Below are 16,784 nucleotides of genomic sequence, written 5' to 3' on the forward strand. Positions count from 1 at the left end.
ATTACATAAACATTTAATCTATTAATAACCATAAACTAATGGTTAAAGAAAAGATTTAGTCACTGTGACAAAACTTGACTTGCTATTAATTTGTTCGACAAATCTTTTTAAAGAATTTTTATAGTGAAAGAAGTAAGAGAAGGCAATAAGGAAGTGAGATGACAGCTGAGTAACAAACAATGTGTATAATGTGGCCATTGCCCATCTATCCTCCTAGGACATCTACCTTCTAGATGCCAGCCTCATAATTATTCTCTCATCAGTACTGGAGTTTTTTCAAGCATACAAGGTAAGAAATTAATGAAATAGAAACACATATAAAATAAAGTCGGTAAACAAAACTAAATATTGCTTTTATGAAAACAGTGATAAATCCTTGATGAGACAAAAATTGATAAGCCTCTGGCAAAAACAAATTACAAAATGAATAATAAACACTTAAAAATCAGAGAAAAAAGACAATGCACAAATAGCCAATGTCAGAAATAAAAATGATATAATCACCCCAGATCTTACAAACATTAAGAGGATAAGTAAAATGTTTATTGAAAAGCTTTATGACAAAAATAATCAAAATTCAGTGGAAATAAATTTCTGAAAAATGCAAGTTTTCTAAAACATAAGAAATATAAGAGCTAAGTAGTCCTATAACAAAGTAATTGATTCATGTTAAATAATCTTCCTTCAACAAATTCTAAGTTCGTAAGTTTCACTGCAGCAGCATAATTAAGGAATCAGAGAGACCGAGCGGTTGAGGAGGAATTATTTAATTATTTAGGTGCACCCACCCAGTCGGATTAACATCCAAAGGACTGAGCCCCGAACAGAGTCCGGTTACCTTTTAAGCATTTTGTGGGGCAGGGGGAGATCTGTGCAGGGGGAAGCATATTACAGAAGTGAGAAACAAAGACAGTTATTCAATTAAGACATGCATTACATCATTTCTTACTTTTCAAGGAACAACATGTTTTACGACTTGAGTTTATCTGCCTAATTGACCTTGCAGCTGCACAGCTAGAGAAACAGGGTCTTCACAATGCCTGGGAAAGGGAGAGATAAGGCTCACTAGCCACAGAAAAACAGGCAGTTAATTTTAAAGGACTCCAGCTCTTTCTCTTCTTCAGGAGGAATTGGATTTTCTTACATACAACTGAGTTTTTGCTTACACATTCTTTAATTTCTTTTAATTCCTGTTCTGTCACTAGCAACTTTTAAGAATTAATCACATTTGGCCAGGCACAGTGGCTCACACCTGTAATCCCAGCACTTTGGGAGGCCGAGATGGGTGGATCATGAGGTCAGGAGATAGAGACCATCCTGGCTAACATGGTGAAACCCCGCCTCTATTAAAAATACAAAAAAATTAGCCAGGCATGGTGGCGGGAGCCTGTAGTCCCAGCTACTTGGGAGGCTGAGGCAGGAGAATGGCGTGAACCTGGGAGGCGGAGCTTGGAGTGAGCTGAGATCACGCCACTGCCCTCCAGCCTGGGTGACAGAGTGAGACTCCATCTCAAAAAAAAAAAAAAAAAATTAATCACATTTAATTAATTTAATTTCATTTCATTTAAGAATTGACCAACTTCTACGAGTATTTTCAAAGAACAGGAAAAGATGTAATACTTCCCAATACATGTCATGAGCACAGCATAGTTTTGATACAAACCCTGACAAAGACATTGTAAGAAAGAAAAATTTTAGACCAATGTTACATATAAACACAAATGTGAAGCATTGTATGCATATAATATATATTATGTAATATATGATGTGAAGTAATAAATATGTTATATATAATATAAATGTGTGATATAATATAAATACATGATATATGTGAATAACCAAATATATATGTGTATGTGTGTATATATGTATAATATATATTATATATTATATATATATCTGTTTTTATAGTTACTCTATGAATGCAAGTTTGGTTTAACTTAAAACCTCAGTGTAACTCAACACATTAGCGGAATGAGAAAAAAGTACATGATAATTATAATAGGTGCATAGAAAACATTTGGTAAAATACATCTGTTCATAATAAAAATTTTTAGAAAACTAGGAAATGAAGGAAAGTTAACATTATTAATATAATAAAGGCATCTGCAAAAAAATCTCATAGCATATTTAATGGTAAAATGTTGAAAACTTTCACCTTGATATGAGGAATAAGCCAAGTATACCCACTATTGCCACTTCTTTCAAGATATTTTAACTGCTTACTGGGTATCTTAGTGAGAAAATAAGACATGAAAAAGAAATATAAGTTATAACGACTGAAAAGGAAAAAAATGCTGTAATTATTTACAGCTAGTATGATTGGTTACACAGAAAGTTTAGAACAATTTCAAGGTTAATAAATTAATTATTGACTTTAGTAGGTTTGTTAGTTATACAGTTAATATATAATGTTTAATTGAATTTCTATAGATCTTGAAACAAATATAAAATAAGTAAAATCATAAGTTAAAAATAAATACATTAGAATAAATTTTACAAAAGACACATATAACAAAAATTTTAATGAGCAATATTAAAGAAGACGTATAAATAGAGACACATACTATGTATTTTTTTCAAATTGATCTTTAAAGATTCAATTAAATTCTTACCAAATTTCTGCCAGATATTAAAGACCTGAGGAACTGATTCTAAAATGTATAAGGAAATGCAGTGACCTAAAATTAGCCAAGAAAGTCTTGAAGAATGTGGTGTGAGGAATTCTTTATTGAAGTTCATATATAAAGTTAGCATAATTTTCGCGTTGTGATATTGTCTATAAAGATAGACAAACCAAAGGGAAAGAGTAGATATCCCAGAAATAGACACCCACACAGAGGGATATCTGATTTCCAACAAATGGGGCACTGCAACATAGTGCAGAAAGGGCATTTTCAATGATGGGCTAAAGCTTTGTTTCCATGCAGAAAAATTAGTGAAACCTGACATCCCCCACCTACTTTATGTGACTATCAGTTCCAGGTGGGTTTTATTGAACAAATGTTCCCCAATTTATGATGGTTTCATTTAGGATTTTTTGACTTTACAATGCTATGAAAGGAATATTCAGTAGAAACTGTACTTTGAGTACCCACACAACCATTGTTTTTCACTTTCTGTATGGTGTTCAATAAATTACATGAAATATTCAACAATTTATTATAAAACAAGCTTTTTGTTACATGCTTTTGTCCAACTGTAGGCTAATGTAAGTGTTCTGAGCATGTCTAGAGTAGACTAGGCCAAGCTATGAAGTTTGGTAAGTTGAATGTGTTGAATGCGTTTTTGGCTTATGATATTTTCAATTTGCAATGTGTTTATCAGGATGTAACCCCATCATAAGTGGAGGAGCATCTGTCCATCTAAATGTGAAAGACATAACACTAAACCTCCTAGAATGACCTAGAATATAATCTATACAAAAATATGATTGTTATCTCCATAAGAGGAAGACTTCTTAAATGAGCACAAAATTAACCATAAAAGATTAATAAATTGGATGATATTAAATTTAGACACTTCTGTTCAACAAAAGATGCCATTAAGAGATGAAAAAGAGTGAACTACATACAACTAATAAGATACATATACAAAGAATATATTTTTATTACTCTGTCACCCAGGCTTGAGGGCAACGGTGCAATCATGGCTTACTGCAGCCTCAATCTCCTGGGATTAAACAATCCTCCTGCCTCAGCCTCCAGAGTAGCTGGGACTACTGGTGTGTGCTTTTTATTTTTTTATTTTATTTATTTGGAGAGACAGTACTTCAGTACGTAGTTCAGGCTGGTCTCAAACTCCTGGTCTCAAGTGATTCTCCTGCCTTGGCCTCTCAAAGTGCTAGGATTACAGGCATGACCCACCATGCCTGGCCAGAACATATTTTTTTTAAACTCTAAATCCATAAGAAAAAAGCAACAGAAAAATTAGCAAGATACTTGAACATGAAATTCACAAAACAAAATGAGGAAATAATCATATGAATACATCCTAACCTTGTAAATTATCTGGCAAATCCAAATTAAATGTACAACTAGATAGCACTAGATAATTGGTTCATACATACTACTACTTGCCAAGCAGAATGGCTAAAATTTGAGAAGACTGACAATACTAAATGTTAGTGTTATAGACTGACTGTGTCTCCCCAGATTCATATGTTAAGTCCTAACCCCCAATGTGATAGCATTTGGAAATGGGGCGTTTGTGAGGTAACTAATGTTAGCTGAGGTCATGAGAGTGGGACCACCATGATGGGATTAGTGGCCTTATGAAAGACACCCAGAGAAACCTCTCTCTGTGTCCCTCTCTGTCTCTTTCTCTCTTTCTCTTTCTCCCTGCCTCTGCCTTTCTGTCTCTTTCTCTGTCTCTCTCTGTTTCTCTGTCTCGCTCTCCATTATGCCTTGCATGCGAAAAAAATAGATCATGTGAGCACACAATGAGATGGCAGCTGCCTAAGGCCAAGAGGAGTTTTCAAAATGAAACCTACCCTGTCAGCACGTTGACCTTAGACGTCCCAGCTTCCATAACTGTGAGAAATATGTTTCTGTTGTCTAAGCCACCAGACTATGGTGTTTTGTTACAGTAGCCCAAGTTCACTAAGACAACTGGCAAATACCAAGGATGCTGCCAAGAAACTGTTGACAATGCCTAGGAAATGAAGCAAGTAGACTTTCATACCTGCTGCTAAGAGTGTAAATGTGTCATTATCTTCTAAAGCTGAGCATATGGTTACCTCATAACCCACCATTCACCCCCTTCAGGAATTCCATATATATGTCAATCCAGGAATTATATATATATATATATATATATATATATATATATATATATATGTCTCCATTAAAATGTGCAACCAGTATACAAAATTGCATACATATGTGGATTGAGAGACATATATAAGAATAAGGATCACCACATTATGATAAATAGGAAAAAATCCAAATATCTGTCAATTGTGTGTGTGTGTCTGTATAATACATTAAGTAAAGTATAGCATAGTAATAAAATAGAACAATAGAATGAACAAACTACAGTACATGCAACAGTGTCGAATCTCACAAACACAAGGTTCAGGAAAGAGGGTAGATGCAAAAACATATATATTAGGAATATAGTATTTAGGTGTGCAAGTCTAGGTGGTGAAATTATGAAAGAAAATATGAAAAGGAGGTCTTGACAATTACCTACTTTTTGACTTAGAAGCTATCACACAACCATGATTTATGTGATAATTCATGAAACTATGTATTTTGATTTTTTTAAGTTGAGATAATTCATATACCATAACATTTACCATTTAGCCTATTATACAGGTATCACGAAGACATTCTCCATTTGCATAAGCTTACATCAGACCAGAATAACCCACTGATAGTTAACAGCCTAATATTAATAAACAATATAATAAGCACCCTGTTATTTACACTGTTAACCCAACACAGCCATGCTCTAAGGAAAGATTACAAAAAGTAAAAGGAATTCAGCCAATCTTACCCCGCCTGTTTACCAAAAACATCACCTGTAGCATTACCAGTATTAAAGGCACTGCCTTCCCAGTGATATATGTTCAATGGCCGTGGTATCCTGGCTGTGCAAAGGTAGCATAATCACTTGTTCCCTAGATAGGGACTTGTATGAATGGCCACACAAGGGTTCAGCTGTCTCTTACTTTTAATCAGTGAAATTGACCTATCCATGAAGAAGCGGATATAAACAAATAAGACAAGAAGACCCTATGGAGCTTTAATTCATTAATGCGAATAAAAACTCAAACAAGCCTCGAGGCCCTAGCCTACTATCCCTGCATTAAAAAATGTGGTTGGGGTGACCTCGGAGCATAATTCAACCTCCGTAGGGAGGGGACTTTGTAAGAGGAGAGCGATAGAAAGGGCCAGGGTTGGAGCAATAATATAAAGGGTAATAGTAGATATTGAGAGCGGTAAAGGTTCTTTGGTGAAAAGTTTTATTGCGTCAATGAATGGTTGAAGCAGGCCATAGGGACCTACAATGTTGGGTCCTTTGTGTGGTTGTATATAGCCTAAAATTTTTCATTTGATGAGTGCAAGGAACGCTATAATGGTAAGAATGGGGATAAGGAGAAGGTTAATTATAGGCATATTGTTAAGAAGAGGAGTTGAAATTCTGATTATAAAGTTTTAGGTTTTATGCAATTGCTGGGCTCTGCCATCTTAACAAACTTAGCACTTACACTAGCATTTTTGCATATGACATATCTCAATGCCTGTCTTAATTTCCAGCATCCCACCCCAAACATATGAAATATGTCTGACAAAAGAATTACTTTGATAGAGTAAACAATAGAGGTTAAAATGCTCTTATTTCTAGGATTTGAAATAATTCCTAGGTTCTATAGGAATTGAACCTATCCCTGAGAATCCAGAATTCTCTGTGCTACCTATTACACCACGTCCTAGAGCAAGGTCAGCTAAATAAGCTATCGGGCCCATACCTCACAAATGTAGGTTACACCCTTCCCGTACTAATTAATCCCTTAGCTCAACTTAGTATTTCTCTTACTATTTTCACAGGAACTCTTATCACAATGCTAGGCTCACACTGATTTCTCACCTGAACAGGCCTAGAAATAAACAAACTAGCCTTACTCCAATCTTAATTTAAAAAATAAATCCCTGCTCTACAGAAGCAGCCACCAAATATTTCCTTACACAAGCAAGCACATCTATAATTCTCATAATAGACATCCCTCCCAATAACCTGGCTTCCAGACAATGAACAATTATAAACTCTATCAATCAATTCTCATTCTTAATAATAAATAGTGGCCCTAGTAATAAAACTAGGAATAGCCCCCTTTCACTTCTGAGTCTCAGAGGTAACCCAAGGAATTCTCTCTAATGTCTGGTATACTTCTCCTGATATGACAAAAACTAGCCCCTATCTCGATTATGTTTCAAATTTTCCCATCCACAAACATGAACATCCCCTTATCTATCAGAATCCTATCCATTAGAGTGGGCAGTTGAGGGAGACTTAATGAAACACAACTGTGTAAAATCCTGGCCTACTCCTCAATCACTCGCAGAGGTTGAATAACAGCAGTACTAATTTATAACCCAAATATTACCACCCTAAACCTGATTATTTACCTTATCTTAACAACAACCGCATTTCTAGCACTCAACCTGAGTGTAAGCACCACAACCCTGTCACTATCTCATACCTGAAACAAATGAGCATGGTTGACACCTATAATTCCACTAATTCTACTATCCCTAGGAGGTTTACCCCCATTAACAGGGTTCCTGCCTAAATGAATCATCATCCAAGAACTTACAAAAAACAATAGCCTTATTACCCCTATATAAATTACAAAATTCAGTGATTTTTATATATATTCTCATCTTGTGCATCTATTACCACAGTCTAATCCCAGAATGTTTCTGTCACCTCAAAAACAAATTCCATATCTGTGAGCCCTTATTCCCAATTCTCCCTTTCCCACATTACCTGACAATCAGTAATGCGCTTTCTGTCTTTGTAGATTTCCCTATTCTAGATATTTAATAGAGACGAAATTATCTACTTCTCTGCAGAATTCACAGAAAAATAAGGAACTTATATAATATGTAACTTTTTATGTCTGGCTTCTTTCACTTAGCTAATGTTTTCAAGATTGTCAATGTTGTAGGGTGTTCTAGTACTTTAATACTATGTATTGTTGAATAATATATAGATATATGGATATATTTATATGGTATAGATATGTCATATTTTGTTTGTACATTCATCAGTTGATAAAATGAACTATTTCCACTTTTCAGCTATTATGAATAGGTCTGCTGTGCACATTCATGTATAAGTTTTTGTGTGACAAATAGTTTCAATTATCTTGTGTAGGTATCAAGGAGTAAGATTACTGGGTTATATTTTTTAACTTCTTCAGATATCACCAAACTATTTTCCACACTGATTGCATCATTTACATTCTTACCAGCAATGCATGAGGTTTCCAGTTTCTCCATATTGTCACAAAGATTTGTTAATATCCATATTTTTTATTGTAGCCACCCTAGTGGTGATAAAGTGGTGTTTTGTGGTTTTAAGTTGGATTTCTCTAATGACTAATAATGTTGGGAATCTTTTCATGTGCTTGTTAGCCATTTGTATATCTTCTTCGGAGATCTGTGTAATGAATTCTTAAAATTTTATGTTGCACCTGTGTCCATTTTCAATACAAGTTTAACTTTCTCACACCAGAAGCAGCACTCATTTACCCTTGACACAGTGTCCAGTCTAGAGCACACCCAGATTACTCAAGCTGGTGGCCAGAGATGAGAACTTAGGGACGCCTTTTCTATCTGGGAGACTGGGATTCCCTCTTTCCTGCCACTTCCTTTAAATGCACTATTCAAACATTTGCCCAAAAACTTAAAGTGATCCACACCCTATTTCCTTATATATACCTTCATGAGCTCATTCTCTTTCTGCCTGACTCTTCATTCCTGCCTACATGATACAGGGATAAAGGACCACCCTTCTGACTCATTGCACCCTCCTTGACCAGAATCTGTAAGTAAAAACCTTTGAACTTGTTCCCTATTGTGGTGGTGTATTAAATTTGTGCTTTCTACCTAAAGCACCAAGGGTTGCTCCATGTTGAGCTTTCCCTGGGACACCAGAAGAGAACACAAGGTCAGGTTCCTAGCCCCAGAGCCTTAGTCAGAGAATCATAAACTTGATACATTGCAGAAGAGCCACAAGGGCATCTGCCAGTATAAACACGTTTCCCATGTGAGAGACAATCCCCTAGTCACAGGTTGGACAACAAGGCTTCAGGTCACCTGCCCGGTAAAAGAAGTATCACATGAAAAGCACAGAGTAAACACCCACATCTAGTTCTTCATTGTATTGTGTTAGGGGCGGGTTGCTAGCTTCTCTAGTACTAGAACCTCAGTTTAGCTGGGAGCTCCAAAAACACACTGTCTACTCAAATACTTTGGCCATTTTTCATGGACTTATTTTTAAATTGTTGAGTTGTAAGTGTTCTTTATATATTGTGGATACTAGACCCTTATCAGACAGATGATTTGCAAACACTTTCTGCCATTCTGTGGGTTGTCTTTTCGCTTCCTTAATCGTGTCCTTTGATGTACAATTTGTTTTTATTTTTATGATGTATGATTTCTTTATGTTTTGCCCTTGGTTATATCTAAGAAACTCTTGCCAATTGCAAGGTCAAGAAGATTTATACTGTTCTCTTCTAGAGTTTTTCTTGAGATTCTTGCATGTGTATACTTTTTTGAAATCAAATTTGAGAAATATTTGCCCATATTTCTTCATATGTTCTTTCTGGCCATTTTACTTTTCCTCCTTCTTCTGGGCCTCCCATGAGTGGTTGTTGGTGTACTTCATAGTTCCCACAGATCTCTGAAGTCTGTTCATTTTCCTTCATTTATTTTTCTTTCTGTTTCTCATACTAGAGAATTGTATGATCTTTAAATGTATTGCTTCTTTCTTCTGCATGCTGGAATCTGCTTTTGAGACCCTCTAGTAATCTTTTTAAAATTTCAGTTATTGTATTTTTCATCTGCATAATTTCAGTTTAGTTCTTTTTTATAATTTCAATATCTTTGTTGATATTCTGTATTTGGTGAGATCTAATTTTTATGCTTTCTAAATTTTTATGCTTTCAGCTCTTAAAAATGACAGTAAAGGAAACAAAATTTATAAATACCATAGATATTTTAGTAAAAGCAAAAAGAATATTTATTGGTTAAAAACACAAAAACACTTACTGTATACAAAACATACACCTAATGTAAAATGAAGTTGAAAGTAGAGTGGTGAACTAAGTCATATTTTTTTAAATGTCAGCAAAATCAAATTCTGATTAAGAAAATTAATATTTGAAAAAGCTGAAGCCAAGGAAATATCATTAAGTGTTACTGGGAGCTCTTATTATGCTTATAAAGAATATGATAAGAATATGATAGCATAACTGCCACGAATCCTCTTTACCAAATCACATAATATTTAAATATATAAAGAAAAAATTCCTCTGAGTAGAAAACAATACTAGGGAGAGATTTAAACATAATTGTCCCTGTCATTAGCAAATCAAATACATCAAAAACTTAAGTGTATAAGGTATAAATAATAAGGCTAGTCTAGAAACACATAAAAATCTATACCCTATCAAAAACATCTTTCCAAGCTCCATGAAATATTTATAAAAATTGATCATTAAAAGAATCCTAAAAAAATCAATACATTAACATCACCTGAATTGATTATGTTCTCTTTTCAAAAAGCAATGGAAATCATTATGGCCTAAGTAGAAACCAAACTGAAACTTATTTACCTGACGGAAAATTAAAATCTGTCTCAGATGCAACTGTTAATAAGAAGAGATAAAAGAACGGTTTGATTGTGTAATATATTTGAGGATTGGTGACAAAGAGTTATCTCTTATGAGATGTCACCAAAGATGTATGCACGTGAAGATTTGTCACTTTACTTATTTTGCCAGTAGATATAAGGATAATTTAATTATGTATTTAATTCAATTAAAAATGGCAAAAGAATAACAAACCTATGGACTACATTAAAAACTGACTAATAAAGATCAAATGGGAAATTTGACAAATTATAGCGCACGGGCATATATTAAAACTGATTATGAGACCCATGCACTTCAACGGTAATAAAAGAGATAAGCTACCAGCTAGTTCAATAAAGTAAAGAAAATATGAAAATCACGAAGAGAAACGAGATAAGGAAAAGCTTTACAACTACTGGCCAGATTTTGAAACTATAAAAAGTTATTTGTACTAATGAAGGCTAATCAATTTGAAAACCTAGGTAAAATTAATGATTTTCTAGGGAAATGTCAATAAAAAATTGAGGCAACAGATAACAGAAATCATGGAGTAATAACTATAGCAGACATTCAGAAATCCAAAAGCAAAGATGATTTCAAAGGAAATTATTTCAGATCTTCTAGAAAAATATTTACATGTGATTTGGCCAGGCAAGGTGGCTCATGCCTGTTATCCCAGCACTTTGGGAGGCCGAGGTGGGTGGATCACTTGAGGCCAGCAGTTCAAGACCAGCCTGGCCAATATGGTGAAACCCAGTCTCTACTAAAAATACAAAAATTAGTTGGGCGTGTTGGTATGCACCTGTAGTCCCAGCTACTTGGGAGGCTGAGGCATGAGAATCACTTGAACCCAGGAGGTGGAGGTTGCAGTGAACCCAGATTGTGCCACTGCACTCCAGCCTGGGGAACAGGGTGAGACTCTGTCTCAAAAAAAAAAAAAAAAAAAAAAAGGATATTTACATGCGATTTAAGCAATTCTATACCATTGTTCTCCTTTTTCAATTATGATACCTGCCTTACTATGTCAAAAAACTGGAATACAGCAAAGAAAATATAATTTTGACAGATGTTACTTATACAGATTGATATAAAATTATGAAATAAATGTTACCAATCCCAGGTACGTCAATGAAGTTCACTCTAGTGGGAATTTGCGTCTTAAACAAAGACATAGAATGGAAAGTGGTTATGAAGTGAACATGGCTGAAGCAACTGAGAGAAATGCCTGGAAACATGATGACCTTACTCCTGATATGGCCGTTCACAAAGCAAACCTACATCATATTCTTCACGGATTCTGGTTGTTCTGCTTTTCTCTTTAATTCTGAGAGCTCCCTGGTATCCTTCCAGTGTGTCTTTTTTTTTCTTGCTTAGGTTATTAAGGTTAGTTTCTGTTGCTAAACAACCAAAGAATACCAACTTAAGCAACATAAGTTGGTGCTTTTCTTAGTTCTGGCTGCTATAACAATGTATCCTCAACTGGGTTGCTTAAAAAACAGACATTTATTTCTCAAACGTCTCGAGGCTGGGAAGTCCAAAATCAAGGGGCCAACAAGGCAAGTTTCTTTCTGAGGCCTCCTGGCTTGGAGGTGGATGCAACCTCCATTTGTCCTTACATGACCTCTTTTTTGTGTGCACTCAAGCAACCTCGCTGGTGTCTCTTCTTTGTTTATTTATTTTTGAGATGGAGTCTTGCTCTGCTGCCCAGGCTGGAGTGCAGTGGCGCAATCTCGGCTCACTGCAACCTCTGCCTCCTGGGTTCAAGAGACTCTCCTGCCTCAGCCTCCCAAATAGCTGGGATTACAGGCGTGCACTACCACACTCAGCTCATTTTTGTATTTTTAGTAGAGATGGGGTTTCATCATGTTGACAAGGCTGGTCTCGAACTCCCGACCTCAGACGATCCACCCACCTTGGCCTCCCAAAGTTCTGGGATTACAGACTAGCCACCGTGCCTGGTCTGGTTTCTCTTCTTATAAGTGCACTAATCCCATCATGAGTGTTCGACCTTCATAACCTCATTTAATATTAATTAATCTCCTAAAGGCCTCATATCAAATACCATCCCATTGAGGTTAGGGCCTCAACATTTGAATTTTGGGTATACACAAACTTTCGGTTCATAATACTACCGTTACAAGAACCTACCATTTTTGCCATTATTAGTTCATAGATAATATGCGTGGGAAATATATTATGAATTGGCTGAGAATACAAGAGAATAAGAATGCAACTTCAGATGCAGATGGCGACCTGGGAATGCAGACAAGGAATGTGTTAGAAAAATGTATCCCTTCAGGTTTCCAATAATTCTTCCACGTCTTGTTTACAGATACTTTTGCATATTGCCTGTTATTCAGGATTAATCATAATCAATCACAAGTTAAGTTTTTCAGAAAAAAAATTATTAAAATAACAAAAAAATTTTTTGATTTTTTTTCTATTTTTTGAGATGGTCTCACTCTTTCACCCAGGCCGAAGTGCGGTGGCATCATCACGGGTCACTGCAACCTTAACCTCGTAGGCTCAAGTGATCCTCCCACCTCAGTTTCCCAAGAGTCTGGGACTTCAGGCATATGCCACCACACCCAGCTATTTTTAAAATTCTTTTGTAGATACAACGTCTCACTACATTGTGCAGGGTGGTCTCAAACTCCTGAGCTCAAGTGATTCTCCAGCCTCAGCCTCCCAAAGTGCTGGGATTATAGGTATGAGCTACCATGCCCAGTCAAAATATTATATTGATAGATTTTCAGAAGGTGTAATGGTTAATATTGAGTGTCAACTTGATTGGATTGAAGGATACAAAGTATTGTTCCTGGATATGTCTGTGAAGATATTGCCAAAGGAGATTATCATTTGAGTCATTGGACTGGGAGAGGCAGATCCACCCTCAATCTGGGTGGGCACCATCTTATCAGCTATCAGTATGGCTAGAATAAAGCAGGCAGAAGAAAGTGGAATGAGGGAGACTTATTGAGTCTTCATCTTTCTCCTGTGCTGTGTGCTTCCTGCCCTCGAACATCAGACCCAAGTTCTTCAGCTTTTGGACTCTTGAACTTACACCAGTGGTTTGCCAGGGGCTCTCAGGCCTTTGGCCACAGACTAAAGCCTGCACTGTTGGCTTTCTTACTTTTGAAGTTTTGGAACTTGTACTGACCCACAACTTCCTTGCTCCTCAACTTGCAGATGGCCTCTTGTGAGACTTTACCTTGTGATCCTGTGAGTTAATTCTCCTTAATAAATGCCCTTTCATGCATACATATATACTACTAGTTCCATTCCTCTAGAAAACCCCTAATACAGAAGGCATTACGTGCTTTGAGAACAGACTGTAAGAGCAGAACAATAAAAATACCTTAAAAATAAAACTCATGAAAGGTTATCACTGAATTAGCAAAGTTATTAAAATTGCTTTTAAAATAAATCAGGAAGGATCACAGTAAATATTTACTTGGCAAATTTTGCATTCATTTGGTCTAGTAGACTCCAATAAGCACAATTCCACTTTACTTTGACTTTCCTAGTGAACATTCTATGGTGAGACATTCTGAGGAGGTGATATGTTATTCCTCACAAATCAATGTATAGGACCTTACTTTTGCTGCAGATGCAAATGTGTAAAGTACTGAACTGTACAAATCTCGAAACACATTAAAATACATGTCACAATACTGTTCATTATTAATCTGCTCATGGAAACAAATTTCAGGAAGTAGAGGGTATTTAATGTCAAATTAAAGCAGACTTGTGATAGAACTCGACACTATAATCACATTAATATCAAAAATGATAATAATTGATGTCAGTGTGCCTGAAAAATAGTAATGATTTCTCAGCTAAAGAAAGAAGGAAATCTATTCATTTAAATGGCATTAAATCTGTCCAGGTATATAAGTAGCACATTCAAACCCATATATAATTCTATCCCATGTCTGTACACCAGTGTTACATTACAGGCCGAAAAGGAAAACTCTTTTTGTCCAGAAAATGTGCAGTTTAACAGAGAACTTTGTAGTGATGGTAGAACAAAGTACTGATAAAAGCATAGCATTCTCAAGAACAATATAGAGAGATAGAAATAGAGATAGAGACACATGTCTATGTGTATGTATATATATATAGCGAGAGGAGCGAGAGAGAGAGAGAGAGAGAGAGAGGGAGATTGGTTCCGGTCTGTGTCAAATCATGAAATTGAGGCTTAAGTCCTTTCTTTTGCTACCCTCTTTAGTCTACTCCAGTCTAATTGTGGCCATGATGGAAAGAAGTCACGTCTCTGCACCTGCCCAGGCAAGCCAAGTGTCTCAGTGCGCCTGGTAGGAAATTCTTAGGTCACGCCCTCTCTATGCCTGCACAGTTCTTGGGTCCCGGGAGCTCTGTTTCTTGGGAAGAATCCCATGTGATAATCTGGAGGCAGATCTTTCCCTTACATGTAAAAAATAGTAAGGAACTTATAGATTCCTTAATCTGTAAGTTAAGATCAACTTCTCACATGAGACTTTTTTTTCTTTTTAGTCACCTTTTAAGTTGCTAAAATTGGTCAGTTTTCATTCTAATAATGTGCCTATTAGAAAATGTATTTTTTGGTAGTATCAGAAAGCTACAAAAATCCACCAGTTTTTCTTAAATTTGTACATTTTTCTACAAAATAAATTCCTCTAGAAAATTTTGATTACAAAAGGATCTTGGAATTTCACTTTTTGAAGAACATTTGATGGAGTATATCAGATTCAGAGATACTGTATCATATAATAAATAGAATAAAATATGGAACATTTTATTCAAAATTGTAAATGTTAACAGAGGAAAACCATGTAGAGTCACCTGTGCCCTACATATAGAGACAAGGCACATTATGCATGTGCCAAACAGGATTTCTGTGATCTAGAAATTTCTGAAAGCAAATTTTAAAATTTTTGAGAGCACTAGAAATTTTTCTCCTAATGGATACCTATTTGGCAGATGCCCACTTGCAGTCTCCCGAAACATTTGCATTTTTCCACACTTAAGATGCTTGCAAGACACAAATATGAAAATAGACTATTTCTGATTCAAAAGACTGCCAACCAGTGCTTGGTATTATACATTTCAATGCTTGGTCATTTCATGTTGCCAAAGTAATTAAAACCAATTCTTTGAAATTGAATTGCTCATTTGATGTGTCTTACATTAATTGCAGAACCACCTACCGCACTGAAAATGCTCGTCCAACAGAGGCTATCTTCCCCCCAAAAATCCTAGTTCAAAATGATTATTTCTATCTGAGGTTACAGAAAAAGCTTCTACAATAGGCACATATCAATTCTGCACAGTTCAGCTCGCCCTTCTATGATTGATGCATAATAGATACTACTGTAGCTGTTCCAAATATTCTTGTTCCTCTTCATCACTCTCTATCATACCATGACTCAAAAGACAATGAGCACATTGCTGCTTTTGAGATGCTTTGATCTACTGCAGCATCTAGAGGCAGAACTGAAAAGAAAGGAAGAATGATGGAAAAGGATTTCTGAAAACCAGCCTGGCCAGTATTTATTTCTACGCAAAGCATAAAACCACTACCAAGCCAAAGATCAGAATGAATGTAGATCAATTAGTGCAAGAAAGGAGCCAGTGTTTGATGGGCTTCTATGAATCATATTACAGCAATATCTGTAATTTGGAAGTTGAAGAATTATCAAAGCTGATATTACAATTAAAAGCTCAACTTTTATGTTTTATTGGAACTAAATGTGTTTGATGGGAACTAAAAAGATAAATATTATATTTTATTGATGTCTTTTGGATCTGAAATATCAGTATGAATTAAAGTGGAGTAAAACGCATTAGGACCAAATAAACCATGTCCTTTCTTCCCATTAAAAGCTCCACAAATATAATTCCTCTTTGTGCTGAAGCTTTTTACACTGTCTATGTATTTGCAATGGTATATTTAGAAATATAATGCCTTGGAAAGTGATTTTATAATGCATGTTCATTATTTTTTCTACCATGGTAAGGAGTGGAAAGGAGAAGATTTCATCTTATTACTTGCTAACAAAATATTGTTCACTTGCTCCACGAGATTCTTTACTATATAAATATTAGGGGATTTTTATGTTTGTTTATGTGGTTTTTGTTTGTTTGTTTTTGAGACAGCCTCTTGCTAAGTTTCCTAGGCTGAACTTACTCCTGGGCTGGGCTCCAGTGATCCTCCTGCCTCAGCCTCCTAAGTAGCTGAGACTACAGGCATGACCACCATGCCCAGCTAATCTTAGTTATTTTATGTTTGAATTTGCAGAAAGACTACAGCATGTAAAAAGATAAATGTATTGATTTTAGAATTAAAGACATATTAAAACATATTTGCATTTTCAACTGATAGCAAAGGTTTTATGAGAGCATCAGATCACTAATTATTATCAAGATTGGTTTAAAC

Source organism: Pan troglodytes, chromosome 8, assembly GCF_028858775.2.
Source record: "Pan troglodytes isolate AG18354 chromosome 8, NHGRI_mPanTro3-v2.0_pri, whole genome shotgun sequence".
Lineage (NCBI taxonomy): Eukaryota > Metazoa > Chordata > Mammalia > Primates > Hominidae > Pan > Pan troglodytes.